This window comes from Lactuca serriola, chromosome 3, assembly GCF_051521515.1.
Source record: "Lactuca serriola cultivar US96UC23 chromosome 3, Lser_US96UC23_V15, whole genome shotgun sequence".
Lineage (NCBI taxonomy): Eukaryota > Viridiplantae > Streptophyta > Magnoliopsida > Asterales > Asteraceae > Lactuca > Lactuca serriola.
In genome coordinates this window covers 161775687-161796540 of record NC_136410.1, presented here as the reverse complement: position 1 = coordinate 161796540, position 20854 = coordinate 161775687, and the positions used below count along the sequence as shown (strand labels likewise).

Genomic DNA, 20854 nt, shown 5'->3' with positions numbered 1-20854 from the left:
GGTTAGAGATAGACATCTACAAAACGGGAGAAATTTCAAGTTAGTTGATATGAATCCTTCATGAAACACCCAAATGAGACATTAAGGCTAGGATCCAACAACATTATTTACACATTAGAAGAGGGATGCCGTAATCCAACATGCAAATAATTTGGAGGTAAGTGAATGACGATTCACTAATTCTTCACCATGAAAAACATAAAGGCTTACGTTTTAAATGTATTAAGAATTCCTAGATTTCCTTTGAAATTCATTGAACTTTTCAATGGCATGTTTAAATCTCGATATGCCCCTCTCGTTTGTGACTGGGATGCCGAGGATCACAAAGTGGGTGTAAATAACCATGCAGATCTACATGGTGCCCTCATTGTTACAGTCACCTATTTGATGTGCCGGTTAACCACACATGCTCCATCAAACTATGACAAACATTGAGTCACCCTTTGCCACTTTTGCTTAGAACCAATTAGTGTGCTGGTTAACCACACACGCTCTACTAACTTCTTAGCAAGGGTGCAAAGTGTAATTTCATGGGATTGCATCAAATTCACTTTTGCCTAAAGTAACTAGGATTAGGAATTTGTAAAAGCGTTTAGTTACTTTTCATAGATTCATTATACTTATTAATGAAAAGAGGATTTCCCTATCCTACCCGTTCGGCTAACGACCCTCCACCAATCAAGGAAGCGGTGAGTAAGAGTGGATACCCATTAAACGGCCATTTTATAGGCCATAACCTTATACCCCCCCTTATAGATTGGCTTCGTGAATGAGGTCTACTAACGGTAAGACTAGCATGTAGTTATACATATACAATATTAAACTTTTAATGTTATACATAGTATAAGGATGTATTTTATACCTTTTAAAATACTAGGTGGTTTAAATTAACAATTATACCTTTAATTCAATTAAATTGTAAACCAAAACTATTATGGATTTATTAAATCTCCTTTAATTATACACCTTATTTAATTAATAAAACCATACGGGTGTGATATGAACTTTTCAAAACAATATTAGGGTTTTAGAATTTAACATTCCTAGATTAAACTTTTAATCAACTTTTAAATTCCAAAACTTGAGGGCAAGTTTTGAAACATTTCAAAACATTTAGGTTTAGAATTTAAATATACATCAAAATTAAACTTTTAATCAAAATTAGGGTTTTAGAATTTAGACTTTCAAAATTAAACTTTTAATAAACAATTTAAATTCCAAAACTTGAGGGCAGGTTTTGAAACTTTTCAAAACAATTGAGTTTTAATCTTTCTTAAAAATTTCGAATTTATGACATTTAAATTAAAAATTTTTAAATATTAAAACTCTTGATTTAATAATTATCTTGAATTAGACTATTAATTTAATTATTAAATCATAAGGGATTATCTAAATCATGAGGATAATTACCATTTATACATTTAAGATATCCTAATCCCTTAAATATCTCTATAGATTTCGAAATTAAGGATATGATAATGCAAAATCCATAATTACCATATATAACAATTAGAGGATAATTACAAGATATGGGATAATCCAAATCCCTAAAATTTAGGATCTTATCTTGGGGAGGAGGCAAATTTCAAAAATCAAGGGATTAAAACAAACCCTAGATTTCGAAATTTAAGGGTTTAAGGAAAGGATTTGAAGATCTTATTCAAACTCTTGCAAATTAGGGTTTGCAAACCCTAATCTCGAAAAATCCTAGCCTCCTAGGGTTTATTGGCAATAAACCCTAATATGTCAAGTTCATACAATTGAATAAACTAATTGAAAACAAGTTAACCAAAGGCTCTGATACCACTGTTGGGTTTTGGACAAACAATCCTATGTGTGCATGCAACCCTAACATTGGATCTATGTTTTCACTATTAGATATGCAAGATTATGAACACATAATAAAACCCTAAAGATGATTGCTATTTTTGAAATTAACCAAGAAGGTTAGATTACATACCTCTTGTTGTTATATTGTAATAACAACTTAAATCTTCAAACCTTAAGTCTTGAAAGCAAGCACCACAAGTGTAGTGTCTCTAATGGCTCACAAACACCAAGAGCAAATGGAGAGGCTAAAGAGAGAGAGGAGAGATATAAAAATTCGTCCCTAGGAACCCTTGGGAAGGCTTGGACGAATTCTTATGGCCTTAGGGGTCTTTGTATAGGTGTGGAGATTAGGGTTTCAGTCCTTATCCTTATCTAGTTGCTTGCCCACCAAGCAATCATAAGATAAGCCTTGAAAACCCTTATCATTTATCCTTTGGACGATTTCAAGGATACCTTATCCCTTGAATTCGTCCACCCTATATCTAGGATAACCCTTACGCTATTTTGTAACTATCACATAATTACAATTCAGCCCCTCTAGTTTAATTAATTATATTTGATCACAAAATTAATTCTTAATTAATTATTGACCAATATTATTAAACAAATATGATTTCTCCTTTAATATATTATTCTTATAACATATTAATAAATCATAATAACCTCTTTCTCTATTATTTCTCCAGTCAAGTTGCTTTGGTGAAGACAACCCAAAAGGACCATGCACAATCGGGTCAAGTACTTACCAAATATGGTTACAGCCTTAGACACTAATCCAACACGAAGGTCTATCAGATACAGAGTTATGTGCAGCCAGCGTACACTGGCGCTGCAGGGGCTGATGAAAGTTTCATAGATATATGAGTGGTGCAGAACTGCAAGATCAGTTGCGAGATAGGCGATGTCCCCTATTAGTGAGGGTTGAGCGCATATTATGTTGAGTATAGTATTAGGGCGTTGTGGTGATACTTGAGACAAATATGGGTAGGTGTGGAAAGTAGTATGGGTCCGTACTACTGAAAGCACAGCACCCATACGCATAGCAAGGAAGTCACAACCCTTAGGATTTGAGGGTATTGGTCTCCCGACATTGTATTGTTTATCTGACATATTTAGTGTATTTGCAGTATGGTTGTGGCGAGACGTTTTGCTGATGGATCCGGGTCGGGGTCTGGGTCAGGATCGGGGATGGGAGACGGAGGGTCAGAGGTGCCGATAGCACCTGAGCCCGTGGTTCAGATTGGGACTGAGGAGCTGGATGCCAGGATCCGGGAGATTCTGCACGATGAGGTCGCTGTGGCTTTCCGAGAACAGCTACCAGAAATGTTTGGGTCGATCAAGACCGTGATGGTTGAGTATTTTGATGAGCCATATGCAACTCTGGCAGAGACAGCAGCCATTTCAGCCACTTCGGCTATAACCGCGCAGGGGCTGGAGGAGGAGCTGGTAGGGCTTTCCAGTACCGAGACTTCGATAATACGAAGCCCCCGACATTTGATGGTACACAGGATGTGATCAGGGCTATGCGGTGGTTGTCTAACGTGGAGGGCTGTTTCTTCATGTGCTCATGTCCTACTGACTAGAAGGTCAGATGTGCTCTGAATCTGCTTAGGCTCGAGGTAAAGGACTGGTGGAGATTGACAACAGTTTCATATTCTGATGATCACTGGGCTGCTATTACTTGGGAGCAGTTCCGGGATATGTTTCGCACCCGCTACGTTCCGCGCGTAGAACAGGAGCGACTTGCTCAGGAGTTTTTGACATTGAGACAGGATGGGGAGTCTATGATGGAGATTACCCGGATGTTCACTGAGAGGGATATGTTTTGCCTGGAGTTTGTGTCAGAGCAGTCTCAGATGACTCGTTATCTGAGTATGCTCAAGACGGATATACGGCAGTTTGTGGCTACACAGCGTTGTGATACCCTCCTGGATCTTCAGGAAGCCACGAGGCGGTGTGAGTTGGAGATAGAGCTGCAGCTGAAGGAGCAGCGTCAGGCACTGACACAGTCTCAGTCGGCGCCTAAGCGATCTAAGACCGCTGATACATGGTTTGGGGGTCAGCAGAGCCGCACTTGTGGAAAGTGCAGCAGGGTTCATTCAAGGATTTGTCGAGCAGGAGGTGGATGCCACAAATGTGGCAAGGAGGGGCACTATGCCAGGGATTGCCGTCAGTCTGCCCCTCCCATAGATATGATGATTTGCTACCATTGTCATCAGGTTGGTCATGTGAAGACCAACTGTCCGCAGCTCGATGCCAAGCCGGCACAGGGTTCCGCACAGCTACTGGGAGGATTGGGAATGGGAGGTCAGTCAAGGTGGAGCCTCCAAAGGCTCAGGGTCGTGCCCTCCAGCTCACGGCCGAGGAGGCCAAGGCAGCACCGGATGTGGTTGTTGGTACGTTTCTATTCTCTGTCTCAATTATTGTATTTGTGTTATGCTTATGGGTTGTAACTGTGATTAGGTACGCTTTTAGTAAATTCTTTGCATGCTTTGGTTTTATTTGACTTGGAGGCGAGTCGGTCGTTCGTATCTCAGACCTTCTCTAGAGGGTTTAGTGTGCCGATGGATGATCTTGAGTGTCCGTTGCGAGTTTCGATCGCCAACGAGCACGGGGTTTCTGCTTCTTCGGTCTACCGGGGATGCGAGTTGGAGATTTTCGGGGTGCCCTTCCCAATAGATTTGATTCCTGTTCCCATGGGAGATATATGCGTGATTGCAGGGATGGATTGGCTTAGCCGTTTTGGCGCCATGATCGACTGTGAAGGACAGCGGGTGGTAGTTCGAACCCCAAGTGGGGGAGAACTTGTAGTATATGGTGAGGGCACCAAGTTGGGATCAGGGTTTTGTTCGGCAGCCAGTGCTCGACAGTATATTTAGCACGGGTGTGTCGGTTATTTGGCATATGTGGTAGATACGCGGGTTAGAGAACAACTCTCAGTTTCAGAGGTCCCGGTGGTTTGAGAGTTTGCTGATGTGTTTCCGGAGGAGTTACCCGGAGTGCCTCCAGAGAGGCAGGTTGAGTTTAGGATTGATCTAGTGCCAGGTGTGACCCCTATCGCTAAAGCGTCGTACCGTTTGGCACCGCCTGAGATGCAAGAGCTGTCATCTTAGTTGCAGCAGTTGCTGGGTAAGCAGTTTATTCGTCCGAGTAGTTCACCTTGGGGAGCACCGATCCTTTTCGTTAGGAAGAAGGACGGTTCACACAGGATGTGCATTGACTATAGGGAGTTGAACAAGTTAACGGTGAAGAACCGTTATCCACTCCTGAGGATAGATGATCTTTTTGATCAGTTGCAGGGTGCATCTTGGTTTTCCAAGATTGATTTGAGATCAGGATATCATTAGGTCAGGGTGAAGGAGGAAGACATGGAGAAGACCGCGTTTCGGACTCGTTATGGTCATTACGAGTTCGTGGTGATGCCGTTTGGGCTCACCAACGTGCCGACAGTGTTCATGGATTTGATGGACCGGGTCTGCAGACCGATGCTCGATCGCTCGGTCATTGTGTTCATAGATGATATCTTGGTGTATTCCAAGACCCGAGAGCAGCATGAGGAGCATCTCAGGGAGCTGCTGGAGGTTCTGAGACGAGAACAGTTGTATGCCAAGTTCTTGAAATGCGAGTTTTGGTTACGAGAGTTCCAGTTCCTTGGATATCTCGTTAACCAAGAGGGGATTTTGGTCGATCCGACCAAGGTGGAGGCGGTTATGCAGTGGGAGACTCCGAAAACTCCCTCAGACATCAGGAGTTTCTTGGGTTTAGCAGGGTATTATCAGAGATTCATTCGTGATTTCTCCAAGATTGTCGTACCCCTCACTCGTCTAACGAGGAAGGGGGTGGATTTTCGTTGGGGCCCTGAGCAGAAGAGGGCATTTGAGACCCTGCGGCGATGTTTATGCAAGGCGCCAGTGTTGACATTCCCCGAGGGAGTTGAGGATTTTATGGTATTTTGTGATGCGTCCATCACAGGCTTGGGGGCAGTCCTCATGTAGAGGGGACGAGTGATAGCTTATGTATCGAGGCAGTTGAAGCCGCATGAGACGAGATCCCCCACACACGATCTTGAGTTGGGAGCGGTGGTCTTCACTCTCAAGATTTGGAGGCACTATCTGTACAGGGTCCGTTTTACTATATACACATATCACAAGAGTTTGAGACACATCATGGATCAGCCGAACCTGAACATGTGGCAGTGCAGGTGGCTGGATGTGGTTAAGGACTATGATTATGAGATCCTTTACCATCCTGGTAAAGCGAACGTGGTTGCAGATGCTCTGAGCCGCAAGTCAGTTGGGTCCTCTACCCCAGCCAGGTGTATGAGGATAGCGGTGGATTCCCCGCTGGTGGGTTTGGTCAGGGATGCTCAGATTGAGGGTATGAGACCGGAGAACTGGAAGATGGAAAGGATTAAGGGCGAAAGCCCCCGGTTTGTTCAGGATACCGCAGATTGTTGACCCGTTACGGTTGGGTTTGGGTTCCGATGTCCGGAGGGGTCCGACAGACAGTGATGGAGGAGGCTCATAAGTCTCGTTTTTCTATTCACCTGGGAGCCACCAAGATGTACTGTGATTTGAGTTCGAGTTATTGGTGGCCTGGTATGAAGCAAGATATTGCTTGGTTTGTTGAGAGGTGCTTGACCTGTAGGATGGTCAAGGCCGAGCATCAGAGGTCGCATGGTAAGCTGCAACCTCTATAGATTCCCATGTGGAAATAGGAATGGATCGCGACGGATTTCATCACAAAGTTGCCGAAGACGACAAAGGGGTTCGATGCTATATGGGTCATCATGGATCGATTGGCCAAGAATGCCCATTTCCTAGACATACGGGAGAGTTCGTCGGCAGAGAAGTTGGTCGACCTGTACGTCCGCGAGATTGTCTCTCTCCACAGGGTCCCAGTTTCCATTATTTCCGATCGAGATGTCAGGTTTACTTCACGTTTTTGGCGGAAGTTCCACGAGGAACTGGGTACGAGGCTGCATTTTAGTACGACGTTCCATCCACAGACTGATGGGCAGAGTGAGCGGACCATCCAGACCCTCGAGGATATGTTGAGGGTGTGCGTCATTGATTTCGGTGGGAGTTGGGATTCCCACCTACCGCTTGTAGAGTTCGCCTACCACAACAGCTATCATTCCAGTATTGGTGCCCTGCCTTTCGAGCTGTTGTATGGGCGGAAGTGTAGGACCCCAGTCTGCTGGGGCAAGGTTGGGCACAGGGTGATGGGTCGGACAGAGGTAGTTCTGCAAACTACCAAGATGATACAGTAGATTAGACAGCGACTGCAGACCGCTCAGAGCCTGCAGAAAAGTTATGTGGACCGACGCCAATCTGAGCTGGAATTTCAGGTGGGTGACATGGTTCTCCTGAAGGTCTCACCCTGGAAGGGTGTGATCCGCTTCAGGAAGAGGGGAAAATTGGGTCCCCGTTACATTGGACCATTCAGGATTATTGCCAGGGTTGGCAGGGTGGCTTACAGGCTAGAGCTTTCGGAGGAGCTCAGCCGGATCCACAACACGTTTCATCTCTCGCAATTGTGAGAATGAATTATGGACCAGGAGGTAGTGGTATCGTTGGATGACATTCAGGTCAATGAGCGCCTGAACTATGTGGAGAGGCCTGTGGATATTTTGGAAAGAAAGAAGAAGATTCTGCAGAACAAGGAAATACCTTTGGTAAAGGTACAATGGGAACATCAGAGGAGATCCGAGTGGACATGGGAGCCGGATGCGGAGATGCGCAAGCATTATCCGGCATTGTTTATTCCAACGGACTTCGAGGGCAAAGTCTAGTTCAAGTGGGGGAGAGTTGTAACGTCCTGATTCCCAGGTATTGCTTAAATAAGATTATTGGTTTAAGCTCTATTCGATGAGTTGGTTGACCTACTCGTCGAGTAGCAGCGGGATGGGATCACGTGTTAAGTGACCTACTCGACGAGTCCATATTGGGACTCGGCGAGTAGGAGCTGGCAGATGAAACCCTAAATCCCGGGGTTTTCACCCCTATTTAAAGGGACCTTAGCCTCCTTTGGACCTCTTTACAGTTCCAAAGAGTCCTTGAGAGCCTTATACGTGTGTGTGTGTGTGCCATTGTGTGGGTGTTTGAAGTTTGGAAAGAGAATCTTGGAGGAAGAAAGCAAGGAGTGCAAAGGAATTGAAGCAAGGAAGGTGTGGGAAGCAGGATTTACCTCAGCTAGTATCCTTTGGAAGTATCAAAGTGCCATCCTTACTTCCCTTTTTCCTTTTGATGAGTTTCTAGGGATTTTTATGGATTTTGAAGTTGATAAGGTGAGCTATGGGCTAGATCTGAAGTTGTAATTTCAGATCTGGACCCTCCTTGGATTCTAGAAGCATAAAGTTATAGTTTAGTCGTGATTGAGGTCCCCTTTGTGCATGAAGCCCCATTAAGAGCTTAGATTTGGCATTTAGAGCCTTTAAAGCCATGCATGCACGTAAAGTTTGCAACTTTACGTGATAAGCATGCGCTAGAAGCTTGGATCTGTGATTTGGAGCCGCTGCATGGCTCAAAATGGGTCTGTATGGAAAAAGGACTAAATAGACTCGGCGAGTCACAAGGTTGAATCGGCGAGTCGCATGAAGATGGCCGTGAACTCGACGAGTTGGATGAACAACTCAGCGAGTCCGATGAAGATTGCCATAAGACTCGACGTGTTGAAGAACAACTCGGTGAGTCAGATGAGTTTTAACAAGGATATGTTTGCGTGTATATCCGTTGAGTTGAAAGGAGGAAACTCGACGGGTGGCCTTAAGGTTTGATCGAGAATCGAAGGAACTCGACGAGTCACCCCGATGACTCGGCGAGTTGGAATGTGCTTCAAGGGACTCGGCGAGTTGAGGTCAACATGGACTGTTGACCTTGACTAAGGACTTTGACTTTGATCGGGGGCTGACTAGTGGTTTATGGAGTACCTTATAAGGTTGAGGACTTATGGGTATATTGTACTATGATCATAGGTGGTGGAGCCTGTGTCGAGTGATCCGAGAGTTGGAGTTTACCTTCTAAGTCGACATCTATGAGGTGAGTTATCCTCACTATATCGATAAGGTCTACGGCACCAAGGCCGACCCTTTAGTTGTTATTATTATGGTATGCTACATGTGATTATGATCTGCTTGATTGGAATCAAGGTAGACAGTATGTTATGCTTTTATGATCCGTAGGGATTGGTATGTTAGTGACCTGCTAGTTCGGTGTTCTAGTTATGAGAGAATTCTATGATTGATGATCATTGAGATATATATGCTTGATGTTTGTATATGCCAGTATATGATAGTTATGCACACATGGTTATTTGCTTGTTGGTTGGGTTGAGGCGGTCCTACTTCGTGCTGAAGGCCAACATACCCTATGTGCGGTTCGGGGAGACTGTAGGCCCACGTGGCGGACCAGTCATCCAGAAGGCTCGAGATAGATCCAGATAGACTGTAGGCCCAATAGGGCAGTCCAGTCAGGCTGATGGCCCAGTATGCATGTTGATTGATTGATTGTTACTGATATGGTTTTGTCAGTGTGGTATTGGTATTTTGGGGGTAGGTCACTAAGCCCTCGGGCTTACAGTTTTCAGTTTATTATTTCAGGTACTTCAGGAGACCATGGCAAGGCGAAGGCGTGACTGTACTGCTCCTCATCCTTATGTTATGATTTTGGGACACTCTGATGGATAATGATTTGAAAACATGTTTGTAAACAATTGTTTGTTGGTTTTTATTTATGATTAAAAAAGTTTAAATTTGGCATAAATTTTATGGATGTTACAACAAAGCAGGAACCCCAATCAAACAACCATGTGCACATATAATAGATAATCACATAACAACCCATAGACATACAAACTGATCTAGCAGATCATATAGCATAGCAACATCCTAACCACGATACCAACCTAACCGGTCACTAACATAACATTATCCTATATACTAGGATACCGACCTAATCCAGGTCATTAACATAAACATACCACCATCCTAACTACAAGGATGTAATCAATAAACATATCATGCCATAATCTAGATACAAATATATAGAGGGCCGACCTTGGTGCCTTAGATCCTGTTGATATAGTGAGGACAATTCACCTCGCAACGCTGATCTGAACTGCAGAAACGAACTCGCGAACCGCTATTTCACAGGAAATCCCAAACTATCACATAATAATTACCAAGTCATTACACAACATAACAAACTTGGCTAAGGGTCCACTCAATCCATCAAGTCCAATCTATTTTATTGGGCCAAGGCCCAAATTCCAAATCCATAACCTTGAAAGTCTTTATGCAAGGTCCATTATTGGCCCAATTTACTAAATTGGGCCCAACTTCCTTATTGGGCTTAACCCCACGATCCACTATCACCAAAACTACTCCAAAACATATCTACTCAGAAATTCCAACAAGGCCCAAACCCTAGTAGCCCAAAAAGTAGGCCAAACCTAAGGCCCAAATCACCAAAAGTCCACAGAAGGTGTACGTTGGGCATACCCCAAGGCTACGCGGGGTGTACACGAGTCTCGCATTGACTGGAAAACGAGGTCATTGACCCATTACGCTGGGCGTACGTAGAGTTTCACCAAAACCCTAATAAGTGCTTAATGGCTTATACACTTAAGCCCAAACTCCCAATCCAGTGACCAAATGTGCCTAGGACTCATAAAGTCTCGAACTTTATCACTTTGGACGTCCATAAAGCTCTTAATCCAAGGTATTAATCCATTAAGACCCTTCTACTACATGCATGGGACATCTTAAGCCATTGGGAGCTCATTTTTATCACTTAAGACCTCTTCAAGGCCCAGAAAAAGGACATCTTATCTCGTCCAAAATGCATCATGCACCATATTGGGGGGTTTTGGGACAAGAAATGGTTCCATAATGCTAGAAAGGCTCGATCTATGACCTACAAGCATAAAGTTTGAAGCTTTTTACCTTTTGGAGCTTCTAGGGAACCACACAACTTCAGATCTACAAGCCAACCTCCTTCTTCAACTATTTGTTGCAATGGCTTCACCTTCAAGAGTTCAAAATACCCACCAACTCACTCTCACACACAAGAACTGGGGTTTGCGGACGTTTCTGGAAGATGGAGGCTGAGAAGGAGGAGAGAAAAAGAGCCATAAGGATGTTTATATAGCCCCCAACCCGAGATATTAGGGTTTCCTTCTGTTATGAGTACGCCCAGCATACAAGGGTGCGCCCTAGTACGCGCAACGTACTCCTCCTAGTCCCAAAATTATAATATAGTCCTTAGGCTCTTCATGGCTTTAGCCTTCCATCCCCATGGACTACAAATGACAAAACTTGGGATGTTACACTCACCAATAGCACCTTTGTAGTCTTCACACCCTTTAGGAAGCTGACAACTAATTAGAAATTGTAGCTTTTATTTATGTAGATGTGTTCGACAAAAATAACTTATAGCTTTTAAAAGTGTCCGCTTAGATATAACTAAAAGCTACAAAGCTCCCAAAAGCTACTTGAAGTAGATTTTGGATGATGAACATTTGTTTAAAATAAAAGATAAAAATTCCTACTGTCGAATAAATCCATTTTTTATTTGATTTTTTTCTTAAAAGTTAAAAGCTAAAATATCCCAAAAGCTTTCAAAAGCTTTGTTTCGAATAGACATATAGTGCACAAACCTAAAGATTATCTCTCTCCAAGTTTGCTTAATTATGGTCATAATATTATAATTCAAACTTTAGACATTTACTGCATAATAAATGGTCATTTTCTAATTTCTAGCTAAAACATTAATTACCATTGAATAATAAATTAGTCCCCCTTACTTATTTATTGTTGTTTTTTGATTTCCTCTACTTGTGTAATCTAATAGATTTATGTGTTTATTTATTGTGTACTTAATTTGTTGTGTCTGTGATAATATCTTCTCCATGTAACACATAAAAGACAAGATCAGGTGGTATTGTAAGCATTTGGAACCCTCATGTCTTCGTGTAATCAATGTATTTCTCCTCCAGACATTTTCTTGTTGTATCAGGACAATGGTTTGGAATTTCGGGCATCACAACCATCGCTAATTTATACGGTACCTCCACAATCAATTCAAGACAAGAGAAGACTATGGTCAGAACTTCTAGACATGAAATAAAGCTTACATGGTTTTTGGATATCCTTTGGAGATTTCAACGCATATGAGTACAAAATATTCAACTCTAGGTTTTGTAAAACCACCGTGAAAGATTTTAACAACTTCATTGCGGATGCGAGGTTGAAGAAATTCAATCAGGGAGGTAAAAAATACACATATATGTGTGATGATGGGATAAAACTCAACAATATGGATCGATACTTGGTGTGTTCAAATTTCATTGCACAACAACCTCTCACCTCTGTTATTGTCCTACCTCGTGAACACTTAGACCATTCCCCCTGATCCTTAAACCTTCAAACAAAGATTTTGGGCCGCCCTCTTTGATTCTTCAACTGTTGGATTCACAGGGAAGACTTTGACACGACTTTCATGAATCCTTGGCTCTCTTTCAAAGGATTTGGTACCCCTGATATGTTCTTAAAAGCCAAACTCTGGTATGCGAGAAAAGAAATTGGCAAATGGAGAGGTTTAGATACATCTATGGAATCTAAGTTATTAGCTTAACTAAAGAAAAGGGTGGAGGATATTGAAGAGCTTGTGGAATCAAAACCATCATCTGATATTGAATTGAATGAAAGAAGAGTATGCAAAGGCAAAATCAATGAATTAGAGTATTTTGCGAAACGGGACATCCAACAAAAAGCAAAAATTTGGTGGCTAACAGAAGGCGATAAAAATAACCGATTCTATCACAATGCTATTAAAAAACAGGAAAAACAGAATGCATGGTCCGCCGATCAATTGGGAGTGGAGCACCGAACTAGTAGAGATTAAACAGGCTATACATAAATTCTTTAGTAACAAATTCCACGAAAAATGGCTTGTGAGACCTAAACTGGTTAATGAAGAATTTCAAATTCTTTTGGATGATCAAAGGGAGTTCCTTGATTCGCCTATATCTCTTGAAGAAATAAGACAAGCAGTATAGAGTTGTGGTGACAAAATCTCCAAGGCCTGACATATACACATTCAAAATTTTGAAACACAAGTGGGAACTAATCAACATGATGTCATCCGTTTCGTGTCATATTTTGAAGCTCATGGTCAATTTGCCAAGGGTTGTAATTCTTCCTTTATAACCCTTATACCAAAAGTCAAGGATCAATTGAGTCTGGGAGATTATAGACATATCAGCTTGATAGGATGCATGTATAAGATTATTGCTAAAATCCTTGCAGTAAGAATTAAACCATTAATTAGCTCGGTTGTCGATGAAGTTCAATCAGCCTACTTAGAGGGAAGACACATCCTGGAAGCTCCACTAATTGTAAATGGGATATGTTCATGGGCCAAAAAAAGGAAAAGAAAAGATTTTCTTATTAAAAGTGGACTACAAGAAGGCGTTCGATTCAATAAACTGGGGATATCTCGATTGGATCATGAAACAAATAGGATTCAGTCCCAAATGGCGGAGGTGGATTCATGGATGTCTATCATCTTCGAGAGCCACTGTACTTATAAACAGATCTCCCTCAGACGAGTTTACCATAACCAAAGGAGTACAACAAGGAGACCCACTCTCTTCTTTCATTTTTTATCATGGCAATGGAAGGTTTGAATGTAGTCATCACAACTACAATAAAGAAATACCTCATGCAAGGTCTTCCTTTACCATATGATGGCCCTACCGTATCACATCTATTCTATATAGATGATGCGATCTTTATAGGTAAATAGAACACCGGGAGCATCAAAAACCTAGCAAGAATCCTCAAATGTTTCCACATTTGCTCCGGATTGAAGGTCAATTTTCAATAGTCGCGTCTTTTTGGCATTGATGTCATTGATTTGGATCTTTAATATCAGTCAAATGTGCTTGGATGTCTTAAAAGCACATTACCTTTCATGTTCCTTGGAGTCCTAGTTGGTGCAAATATATTTTTGAAGAAAAATTGGAGGCTAGTAATCGATAAGGTTCAATCTCGGTTATTTGTATGGAGGGAAAAAACACTCTCTTTTGGGGGGTAGAATTGTTTTAATAAAATATGTACTCGGTAGTTTACCCACATATTATTGCTCTCTATTTAAGGCTCCAAATGGAATCATTGAGGAACTTGAAAAGATGAGGAGGAGATTCTTATGGGGTGGTAAAGACTCTAGATCCAAGATTCATTGGGTATCTTGGTCAAAAATCATAGCTTCTAAAAAAGATGGCCGACTATGTGTTGGGACATTTAAAGCTCAAAACTTAGCACTACTAAAGTGACGGTGGAAACTTAAAGAAAGATGTGGAGGACTATACAAAGAATGCATAAATAGTATTCATAACCTTAACATAAAGCCTGTTACTGTAATTGCAAAAACCTCAATGCGTGGGGTTTGGAATAACATAGCGAAGGCTATCAAATCTCTTCTTGAATTTGATATCAATTACCATGAGCTCTTTTTATTGGTTCCCGTATTAAATGTAAACATACTTTTCTGGAAAGATCGTTGGTGTGGCTTTCTAACTCTACAAGAACGATTTCCATGCTTGTTTAAGTTGGAAACTAGGAAATTCTGTCTGTTTCTGACATAATTACCAACTCAGGACTACAATGGAGATGGAGATCGCAAATTAAAGGGGAGGATATTCTGGAAGATCTGGAGAACTTAAGTTATATGCTACATGGGGTTAAATGGTTTAGCTTCAATTTGAGCAAAGATGGTGAGTACAAGGTACACATTCTACGCCACAAAAATGATTACGTCCCTACCTCTCTTACAGGGAAAAAATTCAATTGACCTAAGGTAGTGCCAATCAAAATACGTTGCTTTGCATGGAGGGCAACATTAGACAGACTCCTAGTGTTACTAAACCTCGTATATAGAGGAATGAAAGTACAATCAACCTTATGCCCTCTATGTAATATTGAACAGGAAACTGGTCTGCTGATGACTTGTCGCGTGGCAAAAGAAACTCGAGAATATATTTTAAATTGTTTTGGCATACCCAATACTACTTTTGATAATGTCAATGAGTTAATTAATGTTGCATCTACATGAGGCAATTATCCAAAGAAAAAGGAAAGGATTACTGCGGTGTTTTATGGTCTATTATGTTATATCTGGGTGGCTAGAAATAATAGATTGTTCAAGGCGATAAATAAAAGTCCAACTAGGATTGCAGACAATGTGATATCTCAAGCTTTTTATAGGTTCAAATTTAGAACATGGAAGGTGAATTGTAGATGGATAGATTGGAGCATTTCACCATTCTGTTAAAACATTTTATCAATTTCCTTTCCTGTACTTGTTTTCCATTGTCCTCGATTTAGTTACTTGCTAATCACGTGACGCTATTAATATATATTTGTCGTTTCTAAAAAGATCAAAAGATTAGAGCAAAGTTTGTTGTTTTTAAAAAATATGCTACTATTTTTAGTTTTATATTCTTATAAGAATTTTACTTCATCATAAAAGAATTCGTCACACGTCAATCCATTAAAATCCCTTTATATTATAATACAACATCTACGTATGGGAAGATCTTTACGCTGAGCCATTGATGCATAAATCGTTAAGGTCCCATGGTGGTGAATAGTTGTCCTCAGTGATGATGGGATGTTTTATAGAACAATGTAAATAGTTTCGTTATTTATTTATTACATTTATCCTTCAATTTATCCATAAACTATACGAGGATACTATCATATTTTTTGAAGAAAAATACAAATAACATATCATATTGGTAACATGTTTTAATTCAATAATGTTTTCTAACTTAAATAGCTCATTAGCCATTTTGTTTAACGCGAACATTTTAATATAGAAAAACTTGTAAACTAAAAATTCAAAATTCAATTAAATGTCAAATTGACCTAACCAAAATCGATTTAGATAAACATTGATTCAATCAAGAACCAATTTGATTTGCAAAATTATTTTACTTACCTAATTAATAAAGCCAATGTTTATAAAATTGATAAGAAGAAAAAGAAGACACACATTTTTTTTATTTTTTTTTCCAGATAAACATAAAAACAAACCCTAGATTAGTTGTTCTTCCAATGGTTTCGTCCATTTTGTTACAGATTCAAATATTTGTGTGTGTGTTCTTCTTCAATTTGTGTTCTTCATCCGTTCATTTTCTTTGATTTTGTTACAAACTCAAAGAATTTATGTGTTTATGTTATTGAGTTCATCATATTTGTTTTTGATTTCTGAGTTGGAGCATCATGAGTTTGTATATGTTCTTGAATAGATGAAGTTAAAAAATTGATATATGTGTTTTTGATCTAAAAATCGAAAAATCAAATTGTTTTAGATTTTTGGCCTGAAACTCGGAGAAGACCATCTAACTCTTGCTGGAGTTGCCAAATATGCCAGAAACTATAACAAGTAATAATGATGTTTTTAAATAAGTTAACAAGTTTAATGAGAAAATACGAAAAAAAATCAAATATATAAAAAATAAGTAACTTTTAAGTTATTATTATTATTTTTTTAATTCTTAATGTAAAATTAGTTAAACGTCAAAATAAACGGTAATGTTCGTCAACAACAACTTCCAGTCCACCCATGGACTTTCCCAACCACCAATAACATCTTTCCACGTTCACACAACTTTTTCGATGCTTCATCAACGGAGGACTACTCGCTGTAACACGCAGTTTCACAACATCCACTCACACCAAAACACCTCCACCTGCTTCAATTCATTGAACAAGCTCGTTTCTTGGATTTCTGCCATAGAAGGACCTTGATACTTCAACATTTTCGAAAATCGAGAAGGAAACGGGCCATTGATTGACAGGTTATTGCTGTTCAAATATTCTTGGGTTTTTGTCTTCTTCTGCCACCACAAACTTTTCCCAGGTACCCACCACATGCCATCAATAACTGTAATTGTTTGTACTTTTCTGGACATTCAATCATCGACCACGTTCTAGGAAATGGAGTGTTTTGGACTAATAAATTGGCAACTTTTGATTAATTTGTCTTTCAATTGACCACGAGACTTTAAGATCTCCTTTTTTTTTTGGTCAACAGGAGATTACGAACTTTCTTCTCTTGTTCATGTTCTGGGTTCTTTCATATTCTTTGATTTCATCCTCCTTTTCTGTTTATCCCGTTACATAAATCTCGATTTACATATCCTGTAAGGTGTGGGTTTGAAGTATCTCACAGAACTTTGTTTTGCACACCAAGTGTTCGGTATTATTCCTCTGTGAGTTTGGTGTCTGAATCTCTTGATTGTTTCTATATTTCCGTATGGGAATTTGCGATCCACTGATGAATACACCGGAAGAAGAGAATTTGATAGCTGCTGCTCGACTTATTCTAACAGAACTGGAGTCGAACAAGAAATTCTCCAATGAAGCAACGAAAATCTTGGAGGATCTAGCCACAAAATTATCATCCATAGTAAAGATCACCAAACCTAAAGATGAAAACGAAGAAGAAGAAGAAGAACTAAGCGATATCAAGATTCGCCTCGATTCAATTCAAGATAAGATCATGACATGGGAGGTGGGTCAATCCATGATTTTGGATTCCGGGTCGGATGAAAATCAAACCAATGAATATTTAAACGCAGTGAATGAAGTCAAAACATTAGTCGAAAGATTAGAGAGTTTGAATCCAAACAAAGACACTTCAGAGCATGAAGTTTTACTCAAAGCAAACGATGTTCTTCAAACATCCATGGCTAGACTCGAAGAAGAATTCAAGCATATTCTCATTCACAATCAACAAAACTTCGAACCTGAACGTTTATCTTTTAGATCAATCGAAGATGATTGTGTGGATTCTTCCTCAATCGTCTCATTTGAAGATGATTCATTTGATGATTCGACTCAAAGAGATAGTATAGCTATAAGCAGAGGATCAGAAGTTCACATCATGGATCTAATCAATCCTCAAGTAATCCCTAATCTCAAATCCATTTCTAATTTGATGTTTGACTCAAATTACATCAAAGAATGTTGTAATGCTTTCATAAGTGTCCGAAAAGATGCTTTAGATGATTGCTTATTCATTCTTGAAGTTGAAAAATCAAGCATTGAAGATGTTCTAAAGATGGAATGGGCTACATTGAATTCCAAGATTAGAAAATGGACAAAAGTGATGAAAATCTTTGTGAGAATTTATCTCGCAAGTGAAAAGTCATTATGCGAACAAATTTTCGGGAAAAACGAGGTTGTAAATTCGTGTTTTGCTGAGTCATCAAAAGCTTCAATCTTGCAACTTCTAAATTTCGCAGAAGCTATTTCAATTGGGCCTCATAAGCCCGAAAAATTGATCAGAATTCTCGATATGTATGAAGTTTTAGCCGATTTGAAACCAGATATCGAGTCTTTTTACCAAAATGACCCTGGATCGTACTTAAGAACCGAGTTCCAAGATGTATTGACTCGCATCGGCGATTGCGCAACCACAACATTTCTTGAATTCAAAAACGCAGTAGGGGCAAATCCGTCAAATGCCGCTTTCCCAGGAGGTGGGATTCACCATCTAACTCGTTGGGTGATGAATTACGTTACTACCCTCATCGACTACAGTAATTCCCTAAATACCCTTTTGAAAACCGAAATTCAATTTCAAGATCCATCGTCTTCACCAGACGTAAATCTTGAAGACGATAACGCGAATCAAAAAAACTCATCGTTTTCAATTTCACCGATGACGTCACATTTCCAATCGCTGATGTCACTTCTTGAATCGAACCTTGAAGAGAAATCAAGGTTATATAGAGAAGAAGCATTAGGGCATCTTTTTTTAATGAATAATATTAATTACATGGCGGAAAAAGTCAAAGGGTCAGAGCTAAGAACAGTTCTTGGTGACAATTGGATTCGAAAACGTAATTGGAAGTTTCAACAATATGCAATGAGTTATGAAAGATCGACTTTGAGTTCAATTTTGAATTTGTTAAAAGAAGAAGGGCTTCATAATAATGGAAGTAATTCAGGGTCGATTTCAAAGACTTTGCTTAAAGAAAGGTTACAAGGGTTTTATATTGCGTTTGAAGAGATTTACAAAAGTCAAACGGGATGGTCAATACCGAATAGTCAACTTTCTGAGGATTTAAGGATTTCGTTGTCGTTGAAGTTGATTCAAGCTTATAGAACTTTTGTTGGTAGGTATGGGAATAGTATAAGTGAGAAGTATATTAAGTATAGTGCTGATGATCTTGAGAGTTATCTTTTGGATTTGTTTGAAGGGTCTCCAAGATCATTACATAGTTTTCATAGAAAGTGATTTCGTATTTCTATTAGGTTTTGTGTTTATATAGTTGTTTTGAATTTTGTTTTTGTAAGAAAAGTGTTTTGTTGTGTGTAAACATTTTTGTTTAAGTTATGATTGTTACATTATGCATTGATATTTGTATATTACTATATTATATGAATTTGTCAATGTTGGATTGTATTACATGAATTTTTGCATTGCAAGGTTGATATGAGTAGTCATAGTGATTGTTGCTCTTAAATTCTAGAATTGAAGACCTTAATTTCAAGATCAATCATATGATATTCAAAAGTCAAAGTCAAACGATGGTGAGGCTAACTTTGGTCTTCCAATTTATTTGTATAAGAAAACTAAATTTTTTCCAAATTCGACATGGGGTAATCATGGGTTTTATTTTGACTTTAAAAGTCAAACAATCGGTCTAGGATGAGATCATGGTGTAGCTTCACGGGTTATTGTAGAAAGACAATGAAAACGTTAAAATTTTAAAAAGGGAATTATCGTGACTTGGTATTTTTCGGGTTGAAAGTTGAATGCCTTTAGCTTCTATTAATTTTATAAGCATCTTAAATAAAATAATAAGAAGATATGATGTTGACAAATGACACAACGTAAATACCTGTTAACTGTTTCATGTCGTTAAAATGCAAATTATCAAGTTATCAATTGTTATAATACGGTAGATTTTTTGAATTAGAATGTTTTAACGACAAATAATTTTGAATTACAACGTTTTATTAAGAAAAAATGAAGGTACAATGTTTTGATAAGGAAACAATGATAAATGCATTACTATTTCTTCCATTTATCTCTTTTTATAATTCAAAACTTATATACGTATGAATGAGTCTACCAAGAAAACCAACATGATTAACTTGTGAACTATCGTATTTGTTTTATGTTTTATGTTTTTTCTTAGAGAAACTTGCAAAATTACAACAAAAAACATATATTTTTAAGAATATTTTGGACCTAAAGCACCAAGACAAACGTTGCTTTTTCAATGACATCTAATGATTTACATAAAATGGCTCATTCTTGCAAATTATAGTGTTTTCCTTATTTTTTGCAATAAGAATTTTTTGTTTGTAGAAGCAAGTGAAGTACAATTGTCCGTAAAGTTAATCACATATTGACAAAATCATAATATGAACAACTTTTAATGCATAAGGTAACAACTTTAACTTGAAAAGAGCTTACACACAACACAATTTTCTTGCAAAAAAGCTTCACAAGAGATACATAAACACAAAAGCTAATGAAATAACTTTCAAGGGAAAGTATATAATGATCATGGACAACTCTCAAACAAATCTAAAAAATGATTTTCGAGATCTTCAACATTATACTTGGTATACTTCTCATTTATTTTATCTGCATACAACATACCTACGGACCTACCAGTGGAAGTTCAATAACCTCAAATCGCTTTATATCCTTGGAAAGTGGACTATTCAGTTTTGCTTTTGTAGAATTCTTTGAATGCAGTGTAAATTCAAGATTAAAAGCAAGGTGGATTTTCGTAACTCATGTTGGGATCCTTTTGTCACCAAATATGGTTCTTATCTTTGACCCTTCGATGGTTTTAGCCATTTTATGGATATTTTTCATCAAAAAAATGTCCCATTGCATCTTCTTTGTATAATCTTGATTTCTCATCGAAGTTGGATTCAAGGGGTGGCATTAGCAACCGAAAATTCAATCTCATTGGAGATAAATATGAA

General features: G+C 39.1%; 1 pseudogene across 1 annotated transcript; it reads left to right on the top strand.

Moving 5' to 3' along the window:
* Positions 1-16541: 16541 nt before the first annotated feature.
* On the top strand, positions 16542-19259 carry LOC145093310 (exocyst complex component EXO70E2 pseudogene; annotated as a pseudogene). Its single transcript, XR_013702827.1, has 2 exons — positions 16542-16757; positions 16932-19259. The product of XR_013702827.1 is annotated as an exocyst complex component EXO70E2 pseudogene (transcript).
* The last annotated feature ends 1595 nt before the right edge of the window (positions 19260-20854 follow it).